Source organism: Notothenia coriiceps, unplaced genomic scaffold (genome assembly GCF_000735185.1).
Source record: "Notothenia coriiceps isolate Sejong01 unplaced genomic scaffold, NC01 NC01_scaffold00020078, whole genome shotgun sequence".
Classification (NCBI taxonomy): domain Eukaryota; kingdom Metazoa; phylum Chordata; class Actinopteri; order Perciformes; family Nototheniidae; genus Notothenia; species Notothenia coriiceps.
The window spans coordinates 319,813-328,257 of NW_011352779.1; the positions used below are offsets into that span (position 1 = coordinate 319,813).

General features: G+C 38.5%; 1 protein-coding gene across 1 annotated transcript in view; it reads left to right on the forward strand.

Annotated features, from left to right (window-relative positions):
- The window catches only part of LOC104952471 (AP-2 complex subunit beta-like), a 33,566-nt gene that overhangs the window by 7,220 nt on the left and 17,901 nt on the right, over window positions 1–8,445 (forward strand). The window lies entirely within an intron of this gene.

An 8,445-nucleotide genomic window follows, 5' to 3' on the forward strand; every position in this document is an offset into this window, starting at 1 on the left:
GTTCAGCATGGAGACGTTCTTGCAGGTCCCTTTCGGAGGTCAAGACTCGCTATTGACTACAACTAGCGTCATTATACGACGTTTATAGTCGTAGTCCCGCCGCAGCTTGGTAAGTCCTCTTGTGACGGTCGAACTCTACCAAGACCAGAGACGATAGTACTACGGTCCGGACAAAGTCCCCTGTTTTGAGGTTAATTCCCATGTGTTTCCTTTTTCAGTGTTTTGTAATTATGTTTGTAGGGGTTTTATTAAATCACCCCGTCTCACAAAAGGAAAAGAATGACCACTAGTATACCGGTAACATAAATCACTTACTAGTCGAGGACGTCCCGAAAGAAAAACGAAAGAATTCACAAAGGATTACAATTGTTCACATCTTTTACAGTGTAGTATGGTCCCTATGCAAACCCACAAATTTCACCCCAAAATATTCAATGTCATGAATCAGATATCAGTCACATAATCGGATCCATCTACTAGCCCGGCGGTCCCCGCTGACCCTTTCGCCACCTCGCGAGACAAGCGGACAAGTCGCTTGAAGTTACTACGTTAAGTTTTTGGTCGCTTGCGCTGCGGCCGGCAGCCCACAAGATCGGGTCTACCGGTCAGGCGTGGACGGCCATGCTTCACCCGGCTCACCGGGGCTGCGCCGTTTGTGGGTTTAGCCCAAGCAGGCGCTTGCTCAGGGTTACCGATCAGGCGGTGACTACCGGACATACCGGGGCTTCGAACCTCTACGGTCTGTCCTCGTTGGTGCGACTTCCGTTTCGTTTACATGATGAGACCTCGTCCTAGTCGTCTTTGTGGTATAAAATCGGGTGGATTTAACTACTAAGGGAGCGTATAGCGAAAGTGACAAACGTATCGTATGATGTATCCTCGTACACTCTTTTTCAACTATTTTTCGAACATTATACGTTTTTTAGAATTGAACTCCTTAGAGCCGACGACAAATAGAACCAATCCAACGTTAACTGACCATGACGTCTCGACTCCCCCCTTTTCTCTTGTCGTCAAACCGAAATACCGAAACTTCCGTTTTTAATTCGAATTTCACCTGGATAGTACGATATAAACTTATTATATCCACATCCTGGTAGTTGATATATCCGATAAATATGAAAAATAAAAACGTTTTATGGTTTTGTCTAGTACGTAAAATCCCGGGTAACGGAGTAAAAGCTAGTTAAATTGTCGGATTTGAAACGTACCCCCGACTAAAACACTTCTTGTCCGTGGTAGATCAGGACCGTATACAGTGACTGTCGCAGAGGGTTCGCCGAACAAGCTATTAAGTCATTCCATCTTAAACCACAGAGTAGAGGATTGTGCACATTTCTGACACACGATAAGTGCTCCTGACAATACAAGATAATCGAGATAAAAAGATTATTGTGGTGCATTCTGTTTCGCATTATGCTCTCGTTTTGTCTTGGGTTGTAAATTCAGCGTACACCTTTCCTTTGCAGTGGTGTGCTTTGGCTCCTCCCTAAAAGCCCAAACTCATTCTTAGCCAATCGGTGGTATGTTTACTTCAGCTCAATGAAAATGACGGAAAGAGGGCCCTTTGTCGACAACAAAAGAAAACCAATTCAGTTATTTGGAAAAAGGAATTATTTTCTAGGAGTCCTATTGAATAGGGATTCAGCTAGGACTGTATAGGGGAAGGTTTCACTCTGAGTGACTTACACTTTGGGGTGTCGGTAAGAACACACAAGATTATTGGTAGCGGTTGATTTCCTTAACTTATTCATATCAACAGCACAGTAATACAGCCATGGAGCAGGTTTAGTGTATGTGTGTGGTCTATAGAGGCTTTGCGTGAGTGTCAGCACTGATGACAACGGAATCTGACGAGGAAGAAGCAACTATTCTTGCACTGAAATGGGATGGGCACCAAAACCCGGTATTATTGCAGTGAACAAACACATTAATACTTATTTTGGTTAACTAAGATGCTTTTACACCGCTCACTCTGCTGCTGACACGCACCTCATCTGCCCCAGTTACACAAACCTCTCAAGATGGCACTCGTAGCTACCACACTCAAATGACCTCAAGTATTTGCTCCTATTTACAGACCTGCTGCGATACTGTCCAGTGTGATAGTGATGCCAAGTGACGACTTTATATAACAGAACTCTTTTCAAACCAATGCTTTAAATGTACAGATATGATCATAACAGTCAATTTAAGAGTAGTATTGCCCTTTGACTTCGAGCTGCATAAGTGTGAAGACAATTAATGGTCGTATCATCCACAGAATTTGTAATTATAAAAACTATTGTTTGTAGCACTACATTTAAGTGTACTTCTGTCTTAACAGGTGTCTTTTCAAAAGCAATCCGGACAAGGGGACTAAAGTGGAGAGGAAAGCTTCAAAGAAACAGCAGTCAGTCAATCCGAAGGTGCTTTCATTGATCACCAACATCGCTGACTTTGAATGGAGAGAGTAAAATCGCACACACATAGTCACATACATAACTGTTAAGAGAGTTTAGTGTTTATAATGTTATCTTTGGCACAAGATGTTGGCTAATGTTTAAGGTTTCTTTGCCGGTCTATTCTGCTTTATTATTATTGTGTTTATGTGCATGGATTTATGTGTGTATATGTATGGGTTATATATATATTTAGAAAGTATTGTAATAACGTGTATATATTGTGTTCTTATTTATGTTACGGCATTGCAAATAATAATAAATTATAAAAAAGGATGGTGGTGGTGTCATTTTTTATTTATATTGTCAAATATTTTCAACATGTTGCCAAAGGCATAACGTTTTAATGATATTGCATACATTTCTTTGCTGCATCATTTCACAGATTTTAAAGTATTATGCAGACAAATATCATACTTCAGGAGTTATTTTTTCCAATTTATATTTTTAAATACAAGATTGACACAATGTAAAAGTACAGTAAACCTACATTTATTTTGACAGTTTATTAATGTATTTGAATACAGATTTTTTTCTGCAAAACATCTGACAGTTAATGTAAACTTTGTATTTTACATGTAAATGATCTTTGATTTACAGTAATATTTTTAAAGAACAACAGTAATCTTCTGTCTTTAAGCTTTTTATTATCATTTAAAAACATATTTATTCTGTTGTTTTAGAGGTAAATGACTCTATTCTAACAATTAATATATGTTAAAAGAAAAAGATTTCATGGAATTATAAGAAGATTTCTTGTGAAATTACAGATTTTTTTGGCAAAAAATGAGATTAATGTAAACTAAGACTTTTGCAAAGTAAAATGACGTTCTTTTCTTTGTGTTTTACTTGTAAATGGTCTTAGATATACGGTACTTTTTTGTAATAATAAAAGTAATTTTCTGTATTTTAGCTTTTCTTTATCATTTTTAAAAGATAATTAATCTGTTTTCTAGAGGTTTATGACTATTCTAACAAATAATATATGTTAAAAGAAAGATATTTAATGTAAAATTACAGTAATAGAGACTACTTGTGGTAAGGTAAGTTACTGTTTTTTTACATGTTATCTCTGTATTTTATTTTACAGTTTTTTCCTTTTTTTAATGGACATTTTACCGTTTTTTTACAAAACATTTTTTTACAGTGTAGCCACATCTGACTGTTGGATTCCAAGGCCCACCCAGGCCAGTGTGGATATATAATCCCTCCACCTGGTCCTGGGTCTGCCCCTCCATCTCCTTCCAGCTGACCTAAACTAGCTTCTTTCAATGCAAAGGAGCAACAGCTCTATCCAGAGTCCCTCCCGGATGACTGAACTTCTCACCTTTATCCCTAGGGAGATGATAGTCCCCCTCCTGAGAAAACCCATTTTGACCGCTTGTATTCACAATCTTGTTCTTTTGGTCATGACCCACCCTCAATTAGCGATAGGTGAGGGTAGGAATGAAGATGGACCTTCTGGCTCAGCTCTCTCTTCATCACACGTTAAAGTTCCCGCTACTCCGATTATCCGGCCCATCTCACTGTCCCATCACTCAAGAACCTGAGACACTTGAAGTCCTTCACTTCAGTTGGCTGTCACAATGGCTCATTGATTTTAAACAGATAAGAGTCTTTGATTTCAGCAATTAAAAGCATTTTTGCCAACAAAAAAGATGATTGTCATAATACATCTAAGACTGTTCTTTTTCCAGCAGTGAATGCAACACAACATGTGTTTAATGGTCTATGTGACTGAATTTGACAGAGTAAGCCACGTATGCCGAACTAACCAGAAAGTCGCCATCTTTCAACATTGTTTTTTTCATCTCACTTTTGTGTGGCTTGTCCAAGTTTGGTTAAAGTGTAGGATGTGCTCACTGCTGCCCCTAATGGCTGATTGCAGCTTAGTTAATAAATACTAAAAGGAACCAACAAGACCTTCTGAAGAAAGACAAAAAGATCAATAAATTGGTATGAGATGTATTGATGGAGATTAAGTGCTGCATAAATGTAAACTACATCAAAACATTCCGAAAAGTATCACTTTTTTCTGTACATTTCTCTTACTTTCTTTAGCGGGATCTCTGGGTCCAGTCCACTATACATATAATTGCTGTGAGTCATTAATAATCTATTAATATTGATGCACTTTATTTAAATGAGGGGGTTAACACTCAGCGGACCTCATTAAGACTTGATGGGGTCAAACTCGCCCTGCAGTCCCCCCCACAGTGTGCCTGATTACACTTTTAATATACTGTTCCATTAAGTGGGATTTCTTTCTCACGTAGGCTATTGTCTGAAAATATATGCTTTAATTGTTAATGATACTTTCAAGAAGGTTGTCTGATTTTGTTAGCGTGCATGTGAAAATGGTTAGTTAGTTTCCCAAACAAAGAAAGACAAAGATAACTCAATAACCTTTACTATGCAATAAGGAAAATATCCAACTGTTATTTTGGATGGAAATGACAAAGTCGAGGGATAGCCAAAACGTCCCCTAATTAAATATTTGAAAATTGTTTTAAAAGGTATCATATATTTAAATATTATCCATGTATAAATGAACCACAGGTAGGGACACAAATGTTGGATGACTGAACAAAGAATGTGTGTAGGAAAGGCAGATAAATAATCACATAACAATAGTATATTTTTCTGATCTCTGAGTCATGGTAGTGCATATAAATAAAGACTTAATGCTTACTTTTTTAACGACTGAAATGGGTTTTCCTATCCTATTTCCGATGTAAGCCGCATCAATATATTCACGCACCATGATCTCATAAATAGAAATGATATTGGCGTGTATATGTTTGAGAGAAATACATAGGGATTTACAATAACCTCCAATATAGAGCAAACCAAAATGTATTATTTCGACATTCAACTTAGAGCTCGTACGTGGTGACTTAAAAATAAAATTAACGGTCACAGTCATGATCCAGACATAACCTTTGATACTGGAAAAGTGACAGGTGAGAGAGACAAAAACTCCATAGATGCTGAGTTAGTTACATGCATTGTTAGGATATAATTGCAAACAAATAAAGAGAAGGAGAAGTAGGAGAAGAGAGGTCAAAGTCACCGGATTGTCTAAGCCTTCATGTGACTGGTTCAAGGTAAGCCTGAGCCAGCCCTAATAAGCTTTATCAAAAACCACCCCTGTTTCGGTATAACATCTTCCCTCAGAGTAGTAGGGATCCGGTAGCATACATGTGTGAGCCGTTAGCTGGAATAAAAACAGCCAGCAGGAACTGTGGCATATTTCGAAAAAAAAGACTGCTCAATACTGTCGAATCACTAACTCCTTTTATCTACCTGCCTCTCGCTCCGTAACCCTCCCACTGCAAGGAGCTGAGGCACATTCTGGTTTCGACTGAGAGATTCCAGAGGCAGCAGAGCAGCTCCAGCTGTGCCACAGTAGCATCAGAGGGAGGAACAAAAAGCTCAAGGTCTTCACTGACTTTCATCTCTCTCTGTGCCCTCTGTTTTATCACCGCCTCCACCCCACTACTGTTTTCTCCAGTCAAAGCATCTCTCACACTCTGTCACACAAACCTTTATCTTTATTTCTCTTGTAGTCCTGCATGTTTTCCTCTTCTCTCTTAATCTATTCTTCATTCTGTTCAACTTCTTCCCCCTGTTTCCGTCTCTCCGTCTCTTGCTCACTTCGTGTTTTTTCAGTATTTTAGTATTTCTGACCACTGACAGAAATTGTACTTGTGGTTCAGCAGACCCGGGATGGATATAGTCTGTGCATGTTAAGGTAGAAGTATTTTCCAATTTGGCTGTCCTCATAGTACCGTCGCCACCATATCCAGCGGCCATGTTTCTCCATCGCCTATCCTTTCCATAAATGATTTCTCCCTTACACACTGGTTGCAAGTTTGTCAAATGAAAAAGTATCCCCCAAACATCACCCCCGCAATCACCTAATTAATACCTCAGCCCAAAATAATTACGTTGGCTACATTTGAAATTTGAAAAACGCTCCCTCCGGTTTTATTCTTTATTTTTCATTATTTTTTGAAACTTCATTTAGACATCATAAAAAACATTTGGATGAATACTCGCAAAACAATTCAAACAGTCATTAGCCTTTTTCTCCCTCTGTGACGCTGCAGGTGATCTCAAATTGGTCATTAGAGACCTCAATGTGGAAAAAATGAGTTATACTACGTTCTAAGGCAGTGGCTCTCAACTGGTCAGGCCTCAGGACCCACTTTTTCCTTTGCCAATAAATCGCGAAATTTTGAACCACTCAAATCTATTCAACAAGAAATCGTGCTGTAATATATAATGTACGCCTTTCAGCATTCAGAGGCTACTGACATGGGGGGGTTTGTTAGTCTGTCAACGGTAGTAAACAAGGCTTATGCGTTTTTGTTTTTGGTAATGGTGTCAGAGAAGAAAGACTTGTGCCATTTTCAATTCCAAATTATGAAGGCCAAGTCTTAATTTATAGATTTCAAAGTGCACCTGGAGATTGTTTTTTCGCCACCTACGTTCAGCTTTTCGACACTCTTTTTTTTCTGTTTTCACGGTCATGGCCTTTCTCCATGGACATATTTTCTTGCCAGTCACTTCCTTCACCTTAGTTGGAACAATGGCATCTATAACATTTAACATTTTTGAATTAAAATGACCTACTAGATCATTTACTGAGATGTTAGCAGGGGCAAGTGTGGAAGAAAAATTTTGAGTAAACATTTCCCTAGTATTTTCAGTTAAATATCGCTTTGTGGTTACCTCTTTTGGAAAAAAATTTGTGAACAAAAATAGAGCTCTCAAAGAAAACACAGGAATGATCAGAGAGTGCAACATCAGTCTCCACAACCTGAGAGATATTCAAACCCTTTGATTTAATTAAGTCCAGAGTGTGCCCCTTATTGTGCGTGGGCTCCGTCACATGCTGAGTCAGTCCATAGTTACCAAGAACACAAAACAGTTCGTTAGCCCCTCTGTCCTGGGGGTTGTCAACATGGATATTATAAAATCACCAACAATGACTAGACGGTCAAAGTCAATACACACTATAGACAGCAGTTCAGTAAAGTCATCAAAAAAGCTTGCACAGTATTTGGGTCTATAGATATTTAGGAACAGAGCTCGAGAGGAGCATTTCAGCTGAAGGGCCACATATTCAAAAGAAGCAAAGTTCCCATAAGATGTCTTCCTGCATTAAATGGAATCATTGAACAGAATAGCAACTCCACCTCCTTTCTTAAGCATTCTTTCCTGACTCATAAAACTAAAGTTGGGAGGGGTTGATTCGATAAGAACAGCTGCACTGTTATTTGTTCAATCCAAGTTTCCGTTAAAAACTAAAATCGAGATTGTGCTCATTGAGCCAATGACCTGACATTTAGTAAAGCTAGCTTAAGTTTGTACTCAGTCAGATGGCTGTGGCTGCATGGGCCTGTTTTTCAGGTCTCAGGCTCGAAAATGACATTCCCAGAACAAATGACCATATCTTCCCTTCTAAAAGGGTTAAATTAATAATATTTTTTCTCAAAGTAATGATAAACCTGTGAGTTGGATGTAGAAAAGTCAGAATCAATATAGATGTTTGTTATTTTAAAGAAAATTCAGATTGAACATAGTAAAAAACTGTAAATTATAGTGTCCGTCCAAAAATAATGTTTTACTTATAGTGAAAACTACCCTTGGATGATGGTAAGGTAAACTAAAAGCTTTAGGGATCCAAAGTACAACATATAATAAGTACCCTGTATCGAGATTGATTCAAAACAAGTGACATTTGACCTTTTTAGAGAGGTTTAGAAAAAAAAACTCCACCTCTGAGGTTATTTGGGTGGAAATGGGGGTTTTACCGTTTCTCTGGAACCCGTTGGTTGATTTTGGTGATTGACATCTCTTTCTGACCGTTAGAGCCAATATAATCGAAGGGGAATCTCCCCACTCAAACACATGGTAAAACAAAAAGGTGGGGGCTTCGCTGACGCAGTTTTGCATGAGAGTGAAGCTATAGAGCTATAGCTCTAGCTCTAACATC